We start from the raw sequence: 17,527 nt of genomic DNA, 5'->3' as shown, positions 1-17,527 counted from the left end.
GTTCTGGACTCCCCGTTCCCAGGGGAAAGACTTTGTCTATTAATCCTATTCATGCCCCTCATAATTTTGTAAACCTCTATAAGGTCACCCCTCAGCCTCCGATGCTCCAGGGAAAACAACCCCAGCTTGTTCAGCCTCTCCCTATAGATCAAATCCTCCAACCCTGGCAACATCCTTGTAAATCTTTTTTGAACACTTTCAAGTTTCACAACATCTTTCTGATAGGAAGGAGATCAGAATTGCATGCAATATTCCAACAGTGGCCTAACCAATGTCCTGTACAGCCGCAACATGACCTCCCAACTCCTGTACTCAATACTCTGATCAATAAAGGAAAGCATACCAAATGCCTTCTTCATTATCCTATTTACCTGCGACTCCACTTTCAAGGAGCTATGAACCTGCACTCCAAGATCTCTTTGTTCAGCAACACTCCCTAGGACCTTACCATGAAGTGTATAAGTCCTGCTAAGATTTGCTTTCACAAAATGCAGCACCTCGCAATTATCTGAATTAAACTCCATCTGCCACTTCTCAGCCCATTGGCCCATCTGGTCAAGATCCTGTTGTAATCTGAGGTAACCCTCTTCGCTGTCCACTACATCTCCAATTTTGGTGTCATCTGCAAACTTACTAACTGTACCTCTTATGCTCGCATCCAAATCATTTATGTAAATGACAAAAAGTAGAGGACCCAGCACCGATCCTTGTGACACTCCACTGGTCACAGGCCTCCAGTCTGAAAAACAACCCTCCACCACCACCTTCTATCTTCTACCTTTGATCCAGTTCTGTATCCAAATGGCTAGTTCTCCCTGTATTTCATGAGATCTAACCTTGCTAATCAGTCTCCCAAGGGGAACCTTGTTGAACGCCTTACTGAAGTCCATATAGATCACAACCTCTGACTATCCACTCTATCTATGCCTCTCATACTTTTGTAGACTTCTATCAGATTTCGTCTCAGCCATTGTCTTTACAGTGAAGATAGTCCTCGTCTTTTGAACTTTTTTTCATAGCCAATGCCCTCGAGAGCAGGCAACATCCTGGTGAACCTTCTCTGCACTCTCTCCAAAGCTTCCGCATCCTTCTGATACTGTGACGTACCTAGGTGAACATCAGGAATATAGTAATCACTAATGTAGTAATTGTCATGATACTATGATGCCAACAATTTAAAACTATCACCTGTTCAGTAAAAGAACATTTGCAATTTATTTATTCATGTAATGAACAACTTCCTCCTATAATTTTATTAATCATGTTACAACATTTCAAAATGTCACACTTTTCTGTAGAAGGAATTGTGATGACTAGAATAGACTTCACCTTCTTCAAGGCAAAATCATTCAAAACTCTTGCTTAACTTGTGCGTTGGCACATAATTTCCATACCTACATCAGTTCAGGATGGGCCATTAACTGAACTATTCACATGTTACCAAAACAATGAATGTTTCAGATAAATTTTCTATTCATATTAAGATCAAGAAAATAAATGTTGATACTGTAAATATTACAGGATCTACTATTTCGTAGCACTTATTCAACATATATGAATGAAATGAATGGCTACCTATCCATTTCTGTAATTTTGAAATAAACACCCAGAATTGGGTCTTTCAAATTTAATGAGCAGTTAAAAGTCCAACATTAAATACATTCAAGAAGTTTCAACTCAGTTCTTCAGTGATTGAGCCCCTGCAGCATTAAATAATTCAGTACAATGGAAAATTTCTTTCACTTTTAGCCTGAGTAGTGAAAAATGAGGGTGGTGCAGTGGCTTTACCAAGTTGGAAAATTGGAATAACCAGTCTTTTCACGATGACCAAAAAATAACCAAAATTGTGAAATGGTGTTGATGCTCATTCTCTGTGTTCTTTGGCAACTCACTGGATTTTTGATCCTGTCACCTTCAGCACAATATTGGTGAATGGTAACAGTTTTGGTCATTCTTTTGTTCTTGTTGAATTTGGTCAAGCCTATTTTGGTTTGCTGGCCAAATAAAACATTTATTTGTGCCATCCTAAGTAATTTCAACAGTTTGTTCTTCTCTTTGGATTGCTCGAGGCATACTTTTGCAGCAAAATAGAGGGAACTCTACACTATATCTAGTAAAATTATATTACAACTTCTAGGTTGTTACACTAGAGGATATAATTTTCTTCACTAAATTTAGTAAAAAATGTAGTTATTATTAAATAATGTTGATAATTTTGTACTTGTATCTACTTTTTATGGAAATTTGATAATGGAGAAAATATAATGCTATAATGATTAGCAGGAGAAGGGCATTACTTTTTCTAGCATCCCACCTTTGCAAAAAATTGTAAGTATACTATTGCATAGTTTTTGTCAAGTGTAAGTACAATAGCTATGATTGTATACAAGCAAAAACTGCAACTAAATATACAGAATTCGATTCCAATCTTGGACGATTGTCTGTGTGGAGTTTGCACATTCTCCCCGTGTCAGGGTGGGTTTCCTCCGGGTGCTCCGGTTTCCTCCCACAGTCCAAAGATGTGCAGGTTAGGTGAATTGGCCTTGCTAAATTGCCCGTGGTGTTAGATGCAGGGGTAAATGTAGGGGAATGGGTCTGGGTGGGTTGCTCTTTGGAGGGTCGGTGTGGACTTGTTGGGCCGAAGGGCCTGTTTCCACACTATAGGGAATCTAATCTAATATAAATCATTCTGAATTAAGAAGTTAGATTTTAAGTGATCCTTTATGTACAAGGGTAAAAGAACATTTGCAATTGTATTTGCTAAATTCAATTGTTAGGATTATACACCCACATGCCTTCTGGTTTTATGCATGCCTGACCCTCAGGTAAACACAAAGTGTAGTTTTCCCTTCAGGAAAAGGAATAGCACGCATCATGTTATTTATATGGCACAACTATTCACAAATATGCAATGATCACTATGGAGTTAGCACAGGCATGCAGGTCATTCATTATTATCCCGACAGCTCACATTTCTAAGGCTCATTCGACCACCAACAGGAGTGGATTTCATATTTACGAAGATTCAGGTCAGTTGAGTTTAATATTTAACACTGAGGCTCATGGTTGTTTTTTTACTTTACCTGCTGAATAACAAAAGACCTTTTGTTTCAGACTCATTCCTCTTTAATTGTTGTTCGGAGTATTTAAAACACACTAAAAAAAAAGCTACAGTCTCAAAACCACAACCTTAATGGTTTAATAAGGAATTGGAATCCCTTGTTAAATGGAAGAGGGCGGCCTATGTAAAGATGAGGCGTGAAGGTTCAATTGGGGCAATTGAGAGTTATAAGGTAGCCAGGAAGGACCTGAAGAGAGAGCTAAGAGCAGCAAGGAGGGGACATGAAAGGTCCTTAGTTGGTAGGATTAGGGAAAACCCTAAGGCTTTCTATAGGTCTGTCAGGAATAAAAGAATGACTAGGGTAGGAATAGGTCCAGTCAAGGATAGTAGTGGGAAGTTGCGTGTGGAGGCTGAAGAGATTGGGGAGACACTGAATGAATACTTTTCGTCAGTATTCACTCAGGAACAGGACATTGTTGTCAATGTGAGTACTGAGTCACAATTAAGTAGAATGGATGACTTTGAGGTATGTAGAGAAGAGGTGTTGGAAATTCTGGAAAGGGTGAAAAGTCCCCTGGGCCTGATGGCATTTATCCTAGGATTCTCTGGGAAGCAAGGGAGGAGATTGCAGAGCCATTGGCCTTGATTTTTATGTCCTCGTTGTCTACAGGAGTAGTGCCAGAAGATTGGAGGCTAGCAAATGTGGTTCCCTTGTTCAAGAAGGGGAGTAGGGATAATCGTAGTAACTATAGGCCGGTGAGTCTCACTTCTGTTGTGGGCAAAATCTTAGAGAGAATTGTAAGGGATAGGATTTATGAACATCTGGATAGGAATAATGTGATCAAGGATAGTCAGCATGGTTTTGTGAAGGGCAGGTCGTGCCTCACAAACCTTATTGAATTCTTTGAGAAGGTGACTAAGGAGGTGGACGAGGGGAAAGCAGTAGATGTGGTGTATATGGATTTTAGTAAGGCGTTTGATAAGGTTCCCCATGGTAGACTACTGCAAAAAATACGGAGGTATGGCATTGAGGGTGAGTTGGAGGTTTGGATTAGGAGTTGGCTGGCTGGAAGAAGACAGAGGATAGTAGTTGATGGCAAAGGTTCATCTTGGAGTGCCGTCACTAGCGGTATTCCACAAGGATCTGTTTTGGGACCATTGCTGTTTGTCATTTTTATAAATGACCTGGAGGAGGGGTTAGAAGGTTGGGTGAGCAAGTTTGCGGATGATACGAAAGTCGGAGGAGTTGTAGACAGTGAGGAAGGATGTGTCAGGTTACAGCGGGATATAGATAAGCTGCAGAACTGGGCAGAAAGGTGGCAAATGGAGTTCAATGTAGCTAAGTGTGAGGTGATTCACTTTGGTAAGAGTAATAAAAAGATGGGGTACTGGGCTAACGGTCGGATACTTGGTAGTGTGGATGAGCAGAGGAATCTTGGTGTCCATGTACACAAATCTTTGAAAGTTGCCACCCAGGTAAATAGTGCGGTGAAGAAGGCATATGGCGTACTGGCTTTTATTGGTAGAGGAATTGAGTTCCGGAGTACTGAGGTCATGTTGCAGTTGTATAAGACTCTGGTGCGGCCGCATCTGGAGTATTGTGTGCAGTTTTGGTCGCCATACTATAGGAAGGATGTGGAGGCACTGGAACGGGTGCAGAGGAGGTTTACCAGGATGTTGCCTGGTATGGTAGAAAGATCGTATGAGGAAAGGCTGAGGCACTTGGGGTTGTTTTCATTGGAGAAAAGAAGGTTTAGGGGTGACTTGATTGAGGTGTATAAGATGATTAGGGGTTTAGATAGGGTCGACAGTGAGAATCTTTTTCCACGTATGGAGTCAGCTATTACAAGGGGGCATAGCTTTAAATTAAGGGGGGGTAGGTATAGGACAGATGTTAGGGGTAGGTTCTTTACTCAGCGAGTCGTGAGTTCATGGAATGCCCTGCCAGTAGCAGTGGTGGACTCTCCCTCATTATGGGCATTTAAGCGGGCATTGGATAGGCATTTGGAGGATAGTGGGCTAGTGTAGGTTAGGTGGGCTTGGATCGGCGCAACATCGAGGGCCGAAGGGCCTGTACTGCGCTGTATTCTTCTATGTTCTATGTTCTTAAGAGAGAGTTTGTGCCAATTTTGAATCTTGCCAGTTTTCTGCTTGTCATGACACTTGTTCTCATGCTAACATTCCTAGGTCTGCTGCAATGTTCTAACAAAACACAATGCAAACTCACCCTTCAGGCACTTTACAGCCTCTAGGACTCAATATTGAAACTTCAGGCACTGACCACATGATGTCTGTCCTTCATTTTTCTTACACAGTACCTGTACTTGATATGAAATGAAATGACATTGACCTTAGCATATTCTGTTTTCTTTTTATACTGTCTATACTAAAAACATTATGATCATTCAACTTAAAATTATTAGAATTCCACACCTATCTTTCAAATATATTTTATGCAAGGACCACCAGCACTCCAATACTTCTTCACCCTTTCAGCACAAAGTGAAGTCAAGGGTTTTGAAAAGGTCTTCAATAAGAGAATCTCTAACAGATTAATGATTGGGTCAGAAATTAACTCAAATATAGGACTACTGGCTGAATTGGTTTCGAGCTGATTTCAAGACCTGAAGTAAAGAATGTGAATAAACGGTGCTAGTTTTCAGATTGGCAGAAGATGGGACTTTATACTCCACAAGGATCAATGCTAGACCATTGCTTTTCACAACTGATATTAATGATTGGGCATTGGAATCAATAACACAATTTCTAAACTTGCATGTCACCAAATTGGTGTGGTGCTAGTCAATACTGAAGAGGATTACAACAAATTTCCAAAAAAAATTAATCATGCAGAATTGGCAAATAATTGGTAAATGGAGTTTAAAATATAAAATACACTTTGGTCAGAAGAACAGATGGGATAAAGCAACAAAGGGGTCATGTAGTACAAATGCACCAATATTGCACCTTTGGTTAGTAAAGCTTTGAAAAAAGCAAACTGAACACTAGGGTCTGAATGTTACATTTTACTGGCTGTGTCAGAATATTGAGTTTCATGGAGGCTTTCTGTCCACAAGCTAGGGCTGTTCAGGTGCAGTAGTAGTGTCTGTACCTTTGAGTCAGGAGGCCTAGGTTCAATCCCACCTGCTCCAGGGCAGGGGTATGTAATAACATCACAAATTAAGTTGATCAATAAATATCTCACCTAGATCTTTCAACATATCTTACCAAACTTGCCTCATTAACCACTTGCCCTACAAGTATGGCATCCCTGTAACGTCATCTCTCCCGATTCTGTCACTCAATATACCAGAACAAGTTACCACTGCCAAGATAGAACATAGAACATAGAACATAGAAGAATACAGCGCAGTACAGGCCCTTCGGCCCTCGATGTTGCGCCGATCCAAGCCCACCTAACCTACACTAGCCCACTATCCTCCATATGCCTATCCAATGCCCGCTTAAATGCCCATAATGAGGGAGAGTCCACCACTGCTACTGGCAGGGCATTCCATGAACTCACGACTCGCTGAGTAAAGAACCTACCCCTAACATCTGTCCTATACCTACCCCCCCTTAATTTAAAGCTATGCCCCCTTGTAATAGCTGACTCCATACGAGGAAAAAGATTCTCACTGTCGACCCTATCTAAACCCCTAATCATCTTATACACCTCTATCAAGTCACCCCTAAACCTTCTTTTCTCCAATGAAAACAACCCCAAGTGCCTCAGCCTTTCCTCATATGATCTTTCTACCATACCAGGCAACATCCTGGTAAACCTCCTCTGCACCCGTTCCAGTGCCTCCACATCCTTCCTATAGTATGGCGACCAAAACTGCACACAATACTCCAGATGCGGCCGCACCAGAGTCTTATACAACTGCAACATGACCTCAGTACTCCGGAACTCAATTCCTCTACCAATAAAAGCCAGTACGCCATATGCCTTCTTCACCGCACTATTTACCTGGGTGGCAACTTTCAAAGATTTGTGTACATGGACACCAAGATTCCTCTGCTCATCCACACTACCAAGTATCCGACCGTTAGCCTAGTACCCCATCTTTTTATTACTCTTACCAAAGTGAATCACCTCACACTTAGCTACATTGAACTCCATTTGCCACCTTTCTGCCCAGTTCTGCAGCTTATCTATATCCCGCTGTAACCTGACACATCCTTCCTCACTGTCTACAACTCCTCCGACTTTCGTATCATCCGCAAACTTGCTCACCCAACTTTCTAACCCCTCCTCCAGGTCATTTATAAAAATGACAAACAGCAATGGTCCCAAAACAGATCCTTGCGGAACACCGCTAGTGACGGCACTCCAAGATGAACCTTTGCCATCAACTACTACCCTCTGTCTTCTTCCAGCCAGCCAACTCCTAATCCAAACCTCCAACTCACCCTCAATGCCATACCTCCGTATTTTTTGCAGTAGTCTACCATGGGGAACCTTATCAAACGCCTTACTAAAATCCATATACACCACATCTACTGCTTTCCCCTCGTCCACCTCCTTAGTCACCTTCTCAAAGAATTCAATAAGGTTTGTGAGGCACGACCTGCCCTTCACAAAACCATGCTGACTATCCTTGATCACATTATTCCTATCCAGATGTTCATAAATCCTATCCCTTACAATTCTCTCTAAGATTTTGCCCACAACAGAAGTGAGACTCACCGGCCTATAGTTACTAGGGTTATCCCTACTCCCCTTCTTGAACAAGGGAACCACATTTGCTAGCCTCCAATCTTCTGGCACTACTCCTGTAGACAACGAGGACATAAAAATCAAGGCCAATGGCTCTGCAATCTCCTCGCTTGCTTCCCAGAGAATCCTAGAATAAATGCCATCAGGCCCAGGGGACTTATCTATTTTCACCCTTTCCAGAATTTCCAACACCTCTTCTCTACATACCTCAAAGCCATCCATTCTACTTAATTGTGACTCAGTACTCACATTGACAACAATGTCCTGTTCCTGATTGAATACTGACGAAAAGTATTCATTCAGTGTCTCCCCAATCTCTTCAGCCTCCACACGCAACTTCCCACTACTATCCTTGACTGGACCTATTCCTACCCTAGTCATTCTTTTATTCCTGACATACCTATAGAAAGCCTTAGGGTTTTCCCTAATCCTACCAACTAAGGACCTTTCATGACCCCTCCTTGCTGCTCTTAGCTCTCTCTTCAGGTCCTTCCTGGCTACCTTATAACTCTCAATCGCCCCAATTGAACCTTCACGCCTCATCTTTACATAGGCCGCCCTCTTCCATTTAACAAGGGATTCCAATTCCTTATTAAACCACGGCTCCCTCACACGACCCTTTCCTCCCTGCCTGACGGGCACATACTTATCAAGGACACTCAATAGTTGCTCCTTGAACAAGCTCCACATATCAATGACACCCTTGCCTTGAAGCTTACTTTTCCAGGCCACACATCCTAAGTCATGCCTCACAGCATCATAATTTCCCTGCCCCCATCTATAACTCTTGCCCTGTAGTGCACACTTATCCCTCTCCATCACTAGAGTAAAGGTCACCGAATTGTGGTCACTGTCCCCAAAGTGCTCACCTACCTCTAATTCTAACACCTGGCCTGGTTCATTACCCAGAACCAAATCCAGTATGGCCTCACCTCTTGTTGGCCTATCTACATATTGTGTCAGGAAACCCTCCTGCACACATTGGACAAACACTGACCCATCTAACGAACTTGAGCTATAGCTTTCCCAATTAATATCAGGAAAGTTAAAGTCCCCCATAACAACCACCCTATTACTTTCACTCTTCTCTTGAATCATCCTCGCAATCCTTTCTTCTACGTTTCTAGGACTATTAGGAGGCCTGTAAAAAACTCCTAACAGGGTGACCTCACCTTTCCTATTCCTAACCTCAGCCCAAACTACCTCAGATGGCGAGTCTTCATCCATCATCCTTTCCACAGCTGTAATACTATCTTTGACAAGCAATGCCACACCTCCCCCTCTTTTACCCCCACCTCTGACCCTACTAAAACATTTAAACCCTGGAACCTGCAACAGCCAATCCTGTCCCTGTTCTACCCATGTCTCCGTAATAGCCACAACATCGAAGTCCCAGGTACCAACCCACGCTGCAAGTTCACCTACCTTATTTCGTATACTTCTTGCATTGAAGTATACACACTTCAAACCACTTTCCTGTTTACAGGCACCCTCCTTTGAAATTGATGCCATGTTCATAACCTCCCTACACTCCAGGACCTGCACCCTAAAGCTACAGTCTGGGTTCCCATGCCCCTGCAGAGTTAGTTTAAACCCCCCCCAAGAGCACTAGCAAACCTCCCACCAAAGATACTGGTGCCCCTCAGGTTCAGGTGTAGACCATCCTGTTTATAGAGGTCCCACCTTCCCCAGAAAGAACCCCAGTTATCCAAATACTGGAATCCCTCCCTCCTGCACCATCCCTGTAGCCACGCATTTAACTGTTCTCTCTCCCTATTCCTCGACTCTATCACGTGGCACGGGTAACAAACCAGAGACAACAACTCTGTTCGTTCTAACTCTGAGCTTCCAACCTAGCTCCCTGAAAGCCTGCCTAACATCCTCAGCGCTCCTCCTACCTATGTCATTGGTGCCAATGTGGACCACGACTTCAGGCTGCTCCCCCTCCCCCTTAAGGACCCGGAAAACACAATCAGAGACATCACGTACCCTTGCACCTGGGAGGCAACATACCAAACGTGAGTCTCTCTCGTTCCCACAAAACCTCCTATCTGTGCCCCGAACTATCGAGTCCCCAATTAGTATGGCTCTGCTCTTCTCCACCCTTCCCTTCTACCCTTCTTCTCCTGCGCGCTTTTAAAGAGAAAAAAACCTACCCGGCTGCCCCTCTGGTCTTCGTCACTTCCCCCTGCTGCTCCCGCTCTTTCTGTAAAGAGAGAAAAAAACACCGCTGCCCGCTACCGGTAAGTAATTTTAAAACAAACTGTCTTACCTTAGCTGCTGCTCGCACTCAAAGTGACCGTTGGCGTCGAAGGGTGAGTATTTATACTCACTGCTTTCCTTCCCGGCTGCCCCTCCGGTCTTCGTCACTTCCCCCTGCTGCTCCCGCTCTTTCTGTAAAGAGAGAAAAAAAACACCGCTGCCCGCTACCGGTAAGTAATTTTAAAACAAACTGTCTTACCTTAGCTGCTGCTGGCACTCAAAGTATGGTGGAATGGGCCAGCATCCCCTGCTGCCAAGGCATCGTTATAAATCTGTTGCATACCCGGATGAGCACTGTTACTGCAAAGCTGCCCTTCACAGTTTGTGACATTTGGCACGGACAGGGCAAAGAAGGGGAAATTGGTGTCCCATCTTGCAGACAGGAACTTCGAGGTCCCAGTGAAAGGGGTGATGCAGTGATGGAATGTTCACTACTTCCATGACTAGAAGTGGAGGTCATGACACCAGACCATGCCAGCCTGGTCAAAGATTGCCAACAAGATCAGTGCAATCTCAGCTGTCTGAAGTAATGCATACCAGTGTAGGAAGACAGTCAATTACCTTCTCCACTCCACCAGCATACTTGCCACCATCTTGTCTCCAATACCTCACACTCATTCTAAGTCTGTTACTGTATAGACCTCTCACCAAGGCTCAGGCTCTATCACTCTCAGTATTCTAGTAGCATTTTCGCTTATTCGCTTTCACCCACCTCAACCTTTGTCTCCACTAATGCTGCACACGCCCTCTGCTCTGCCTATTCACTCTGTCAGGACATATCCCCACAGCAGCGCCACCCACTTCCTGTAATAGATGTCTTTTCCTCATTCCAGAAGAAAAGTTGCTCACAATAGGGCAGAAAGAGTCAAGACAAGTGCCTGGTTTCAGAAACTGTCTGTGACTTACTGTATAAGGGCCCTTTTACCAAAGACTTTCTACATTGACTTACTGAGGCCTGTTGACAATCATGGATTCTAAAAGTAAAGTCGTGTTGTTTCAACTACGTAAGGTGTTGGTGAGACCACACCTAGAGTATTGTGTCCAGTTTTCGTCTTCTTACTTGAGGAAGGATGTAATGGCACTGGATGCGGTTCAGAGAAGGTTCACAAGGTTGACTCCAGGGATGAAAGGGCTGACATTTGAGAAGCAGTTTAAAAGCTTAGGCTTGTACTCGCTGGAGTTCAGAGGATGAGGAGAATCTGTCTGAGCTATATAAAATGCTAAAGGGGATTGATAAGATGGACATTGAACAGATGTTCCTCCTTGTAGAAGAGTCTCAAACAAGCGGTCATAGAAATACAGTGAGAGAAGGTATGTTCAAAACTGAGATGAGGAGTAACTCTCAGAAGGTTGTGAACCTGTGGAACTCCCTACCAGAGTGTAGTGGAGGCAGAATCAATCAGCAGACTTTAGAAAGAAACAGATATGTTTCTGATGAAAAGCGGGATAAAGGGTTATGGGGAGCAGTCAGGAAAGTGGAGTTGAGACTAGAATAAGATCAGCTGTGATCATGTTAAATGGAGGGGCTGGCTCGAATAGCTGAATTGCCCAATTCCTATCTTCCTAAGTATGTTCCTATGACAAGCTTTTCTGGCTTTCTGGTGTTCTGCGCTAAATGGTAAGGCAATATATCAGTACTCTGAGTCTGGTATCTCCGGCACAGGGGGCAAGATGCAAAGTGGCAATTCAAGACAGGGCTGCTGTGAACAGCCAGACAGCTCAGTTCTCACTGCTCTTAACCAAATAATTTTATTTTGGAGGTGCCGGTGTTGGACTGGGGTGTACAAGTTAAAAATCACACAACACCAAGTTATAGTCCAATAAGATTATTTGGAGGCACTAGCTTTCACAGTGCTGCTCCTTCATCAGATGTTGTGGGGTATAAACTGCATGAATCCATGTAAGATTCTATAAATCTATTTTTTAGATTAGAATCAGCTGACCATTGTGGCACAGACAGTCTCACACAGGGCAGCTCACACCTTCAATGCATTATCTGGGCTGACATGACACCAACTGTTGAAGTTCACTTGAGAATATAACTTTTAAAAGGTTTTGCGATTTACATATGAAAGAACTGAAACCAACATGGTCATTCTAAAAGATGAGAGACTTAACAAACAATCCAGGTCTTTTTCAATATATAATTTCAGTTACATCACACTGTAAACCTTTGCTATAAATTCTGTGTTTTACAATCTTATTTTCCACAACCTCCTGATGAAGGAACAGCGCTCCGAAAGCTAGTGCCTCCATATAAACCTATTGGACTATAACCTGGTGTGATTTTTAACCAAATAACTTTCTTCTTTTCTTGGTCATTGTGTTTTATAATGGCCTCTCTAATTATGCTGTTTTGCACAAGGGAAAATATTTGTTCAGTATTCAATCTATCCAAATGTTATAAATGTAACTGATGCATAATTTTAAAGACCAAAATTGTAAGCAGGAATTGAGTAAGCATGACATCCTTATTTTTGTGTTCAATTCCTCTCACGTTAGCCTTCTAAATTACTTGCTCTACCTGCATACTACCCCTTTGCAACATGCGAACGAGAACACATAAATCTATTTGCATTTTATAATTCTGCAACCATTCTCCATTTATGTAATCCTACTTTTTTTTATTCTTTCCGCAAAAGTAAATTTTCCCACGCTACAATCCATGTGTCAAACATTAGCCATTCACACAACCTATCTTTATTGATCTTCAGCTTCCTCAGTTCTTCCTCATAAAATACTTCCCTCATAAAATGTTTGGGTCATCTGCAAATTCACCTTCCACAAGACCATAAGAAATAGGAACAAGAGTATTTCATTCGGCTCCTCTCGCCTGCTCCATATGTAATAACTAATCGAACATTCCTCACATCCACTTTCCTGCTCTTTCTCCATAACACTTAATTCCACTACTAGAATCATAGAGTCGTAGAGATATACAGCACAAAAACAGACCCTTTGGTCCAACTTGTCCATGCCGACCAGATATCCTAAAGTATTCTAGTTCCATTTGCCAGCATTTGGTCCAAATCCTTCTAAACTCTTCTTATGCATATAGCCATCCAGATGCCTTTTAAATGTTGTGATTGTACCAGCCTCCACCACTGCCTCTGGCAGCTCATTCCTCACAGGCACCACTCTCTGCATGAAAAGGTTGCCCCTTAGGTCCCTTTTAAATTTTTTCCCTCTCACCTTAAACCTATGCCCTCTAGTTTTGGACTCCCCCATTCAAGGGAAAAGACATTGTCTATTTACCCTATCTGTGCCCCTCATGATTTTATAAACCTCTATGAGGTCACCCCTCAGCCTCAGACAACTCCAAGAAAAATAGCCCCAGTCTACTCAGCCTCTCCCTATAGCTCAAACCCTCCAAATTTGGCAACATTCTTGTAAATCCTTTCCGAACCCTTTCAAGTTTCACAACATCCTTTGTATAGCAGGGAGACTAGATTGCACACAATATTCCAATTAGTAGCTATCCATCTCAGCCTTAAATATACACAAGGACTCTGCTACCACAGTGCTGTTTAGCAGGATGTTCTGAAGACTCACAACCACCCGAAATTCCTCCTCATCTCAGTCTTAAATTGGCACCTCTTTATACTGAGGCTACGCTCTCTTGTCCTAATCTCTCCCACAAGGGGATATATCTCCTCATCATTTACTGTCAAGCCTCTTAAGAATTGTGTTTCAATGAGATCACCTCTCATTCTTCTAAATTCCAATGCGTAGAGTCCCAACCTCTTTAACCTTTGCTGATAGGACAATCCTACATATTGGGGCTCATCCTAACAAACCTTCTCTGAACTGCCACCAATGAAATAATACATTTTCTTAAATAAGGGGGCCATAATTGCTCACAGTAAAGCAGATGTGGTCTCACCAGCACCTTATCTAGTTGCAGTAAGACTTCCCTACTCTTAAACTCCAACCCCTTGAAATAAGGGCAAATATTCTATTAGCCTTCCTGATTACCTGTTGTACCTTCCAGATCACATTGAGCTTTTCTAAGTGTTCAGCTATATTCTCCATGATAATCAATTTTTGTACCTTCCCAAAGACGGACATCAAAATAACCTTCCCATAATTTACCGTTTTCTGCATCCCACCCTTCTTGAATAGAGGGAATATATTTCAGTCCAATTGAACATTTCCAGAATTGAGATATGGCAAACGGGTGCAGGATGAAGTCGTTTGGCCCTATGAGCCTGGTTCACCATTCAATATTATCATGGCCCATTATCTGACTCATCACATTTCCACATTCTCCCCTTAACCTTTGAACCCTTTGGTTCCAAGAATTATATCCAACTCCTTTTTGAAAACAATCCTTTTTAGCTCAAACCTCTTTCTGTGGCAAAGAACTTAACTGGCTCACCAGTCGTTTTGTAAAGAAGTTTGTACTCTTCTTTGTCCTAAATGGCCTACTTTATATCCTTAGCTAGTGACCCCTGGTTCTGAATTACCTGTTGACTGAGGACAACCTTCCTTCATATACCCTGCTCAGTGCTGTTAGTGTTTTATAGGTTTCAATGGAATTCCCCCCTCATTCTTCTAAACTCCAGTGAATATAGCCGGAACCATTCTCTTTTCACATCAGTCTTGCCAATCCAGGTATCAGTCTTGAAACCTTTACTGTTTTCCATAAGACATTCCATAAGCATACATTCCATAGCTAAAACCTCGTTCCTCAGATAAGGAGTCCAAAATGACACACAATACTCCAGATGTGGTCTCGCCAAGGCCCTGTACAATCTAGCAAATTTTTGAAAAATTAGCACCAATGCATTAATTGCTTAATTACCCACTTGTTTTAAGACTTTAATAACCTAGGCAAACCTACATAATCCTAGCTTATACAGACTATATCCTGTTATACAAAACATTTAAGCTTTTTGATGCAATTAATCGCTGTTTGCAGATTGGACTAAAGATTGGATCATTATGTGAATGCTTATGAACATTAGGGAGAAGAGATTACAATAATTGCGTAAGATTTGTAATTTTGGAAGATATGAATAAAACATTATGGTAATAGCTATAAACAGTGAAGTTTTAAAATTACTTCTGTGTTGTAGAACTGCTGTGGAACTAACCGTATACTGTATACTTAGAATTACGGTCGATTGTTTGTAAAAGACTATCTCTGACTTTTGGCCAAAAAAAATCGCTAACTTTTCATATATCATCTGTATAAGGGAGATGGTGTCATCATGTATTATCACTGGACTAAGTAATCTAAAGGTCCAAGCTGATGTTCTGGCAAAACACATTCAAATACCACTGTAGCAGTTGCTGGTATTTAAATATGTTTAATAAATCATGAATCAAAAACTACATTTAGTAATCGTGGCCATGACCACTGTCATTGATTGTTGTAAAACCCATTTGGTTCACAAGAACAATCATCATACAGTCATACAGCACAGAAACATACCCTTAAGCCCAACTCTTCCATGCCAACCAGGTTTTGTAAACTGAACCAGTCCCATTTGCATGTGTTTTGCCCATATCCCTCTAAACCTTTACTATCCATGTACCCGTCCAAATGTCTTTTAAACATTGTAATTGTACTTGTCTCCACCACTTCCGCTGGCAGTTCTTTCCAAATACACACCACCCGCTGTGCGAAAAGGTTGTCCTTCGGGTACTTTTTATATCTTTTTTTCTCTCACCTTAAATCTGTGCTCTCTACTTTTTGACTCCCCTACCCTGGAAGGGCTGGGAAATTTTTCTCTGAAGCATAGGAGGCTGAGGGGGTGACTTTATAAAGTAATGAGGACTAAATATAAGGTGAATAGCCCAGGTCTTTTCCCCAGCTAGGGGAATCCAAAACTAGAGGGCATAGGTTTAAGGTGAGACGGGAAAGATTTAACAGAGGGGTGACTTTTCACACAGAGGCTGGTGCATAGGTTAAATGAACTGCAGAGGAAGTGGTAGAGGCGAGTACAATTACAACATCTAAAATAGGCTTGGACAGGCGCATGGATTGTAAAGGTATAGAGGGATATGAGCCAAACACAGGCAAACGGAACTAGTTCAGTTTGGGAAACTGGGCCAGCATGGACAAGTCACATAAAAATAGAACATAACAGCGCAGTACTGACCCTTCGGCCTTCAATGTTGCGCCGACCTGTGGAACCAATCTGAAGCCCATCTATCCTACGCTATTCCATTTTCATCCATATGTTCATCCAATGACCATTTAAATGCTCTTAAAGTTAGTGAGTCTACTACTGATGCAGGCAGTGCATTCCACGCCCCTACTACTCTCTGAGCAAAGAAACTACCTCTGACATCTGTCCTATATCTATCACCCCTCAATTTAAAGCTATATCCCGTTGTGCTAGCCATCACCATCCGAGGAAAAAGGGTCTCCCTGTCCACCCTATCTAACCCTCTAATTGTCTTATATGTCTCAATTAGGTCACCTTTCAACCTTATTCTCTCTAACGAAAACAGGCGCAAGTCCCTCAGCCTTTCCCCATAAGACCTTCCCTCTATACCAGGCAACATCTTAGTAAATCTCCTCTGAATCTTTTCCAAAGCTTTCACATCCTTACCATAACGCGGTGACCAGAACTATATGCAATACTCCAATTGCGGCCGCTCAAGAATTTGGCACAGCTGCAGCATGACCTTGTGGCTCTGAAACTCAATCCCTCTACCAATAAAAGCTAACACACTGTAAGCCTTCTTAACAACCCTATCAACCTGGGTGACAACTTTCAGGGATCTGTGTACATGGACACCGTGATCCCTCTGCTCATCTACACTACCAAGAGTCTTACCATTAGCCCAGTACTCTTTATTCCTGTTGCTCCTTCCTAAGTGAATCATCTCACACTTTTCTGCATTAAACTCCATTTGCTACCTCTCAGCCCAACTCTGCAGCTTATCTATGTCCCTTTGTAACCTGCACCATCCTTCAGCACTATCTACAACTCCACTGACCTTAGTGTCATCTGCAAATTTACTAACCCATCCTTCTACATCCTCATTCAAGTCACTTATAAAAATGACAACCACAGTGCCTCCAAAACAGATTCTTGTGGTACACCTCTTGTAACTAAACTCCAAGATGAACATTTCCCATCAACCACCATCCTCTGTCTTCTTTCAGCTAGCCAATTTCTAATCCAAACCGCTAAATCACCCTCAATCCCACGTCTCCGCATTTTGTGCAATAGCCTATTTTGGGGAACCTTATCAAACACCTTACTAAAATCCATATACACGTCAACTGCTTTACCCTCATCCACCTGTTTGGTCACTATCTCAAAGAACTCAATAAGGTTTGTGAGGCATGACCTACCCTTCATAAAAAGCCATGTTGACTATCCCTAATTGACTTATTCCTCTCTAGATTATAAATCCTATCTCTTATAACCTTCTCCAACACTTTACCCACAACTGAAGTAAGGCTCATTGGTCTATAATTATCAGCATTGTCCCTAATTCCTTTCTTGAACAAGGGGACA

At 42.3% G+C, this 17,527-nt stretch overlaps 1 long non-coding RNA gene across 4 annotated transcripts in view; it reads right to left on the bottom strand.

Moving 5' to 3' along the window:
• The window catches only part of LOC122551562 (uncharacterized), a 42,818-nt gene that overhangs the window by 19,213 nt on the left and 6,078 nt on the right, over positions 1 to 17,527 (bottom strand). For 3 of the 4 annotated variants that reach the window (XR_015757676.1, XR_015757679.1, XR_015757677.1), the window contains exons 2-4: positions 9,941 to 10,178; positions 5,289 to 5,384; positions 937 to 1,107 (exon numbers count right to left, since the gene is read on the bottom strand). This is a non-coding gene — a long non-coding RNA (uncharacterized LOC122551562). The remainder of the gene's footprint in view (positions 1 to 936; positions 1,108 to 5,288; positions 5,385 to 9,940; positions 10,179 to 17,527) is intronic. The other variant, XR_015757678.1, reaches the window with a different exon arrangement.

This window comes from Chiloscyllium plagiosum, unplaced genomic scaffold (genome assembly GCF_037043375.1).
Source record: "Chiloscyllium plagiosum isolate Xiang-an unplaced genomic scaffold, Cpla_swu_hap1 HiC_scaffold_7, whole genome shotgun sequence".
In the NCBI taxonomy this organism is placed as follows: Eukaryota; Metazoa; Chordata; class Chondrichthyes; order Orectolobiformes; family Hemiscylliidae; genus Chiloscyllium; species Chiloscyllium plagiosum.
The sequence above is the reverse complement of the archived record's forward strand: the minus strand, read 5'-3'. Positions and strand labels throughout refer to the sequence as shown.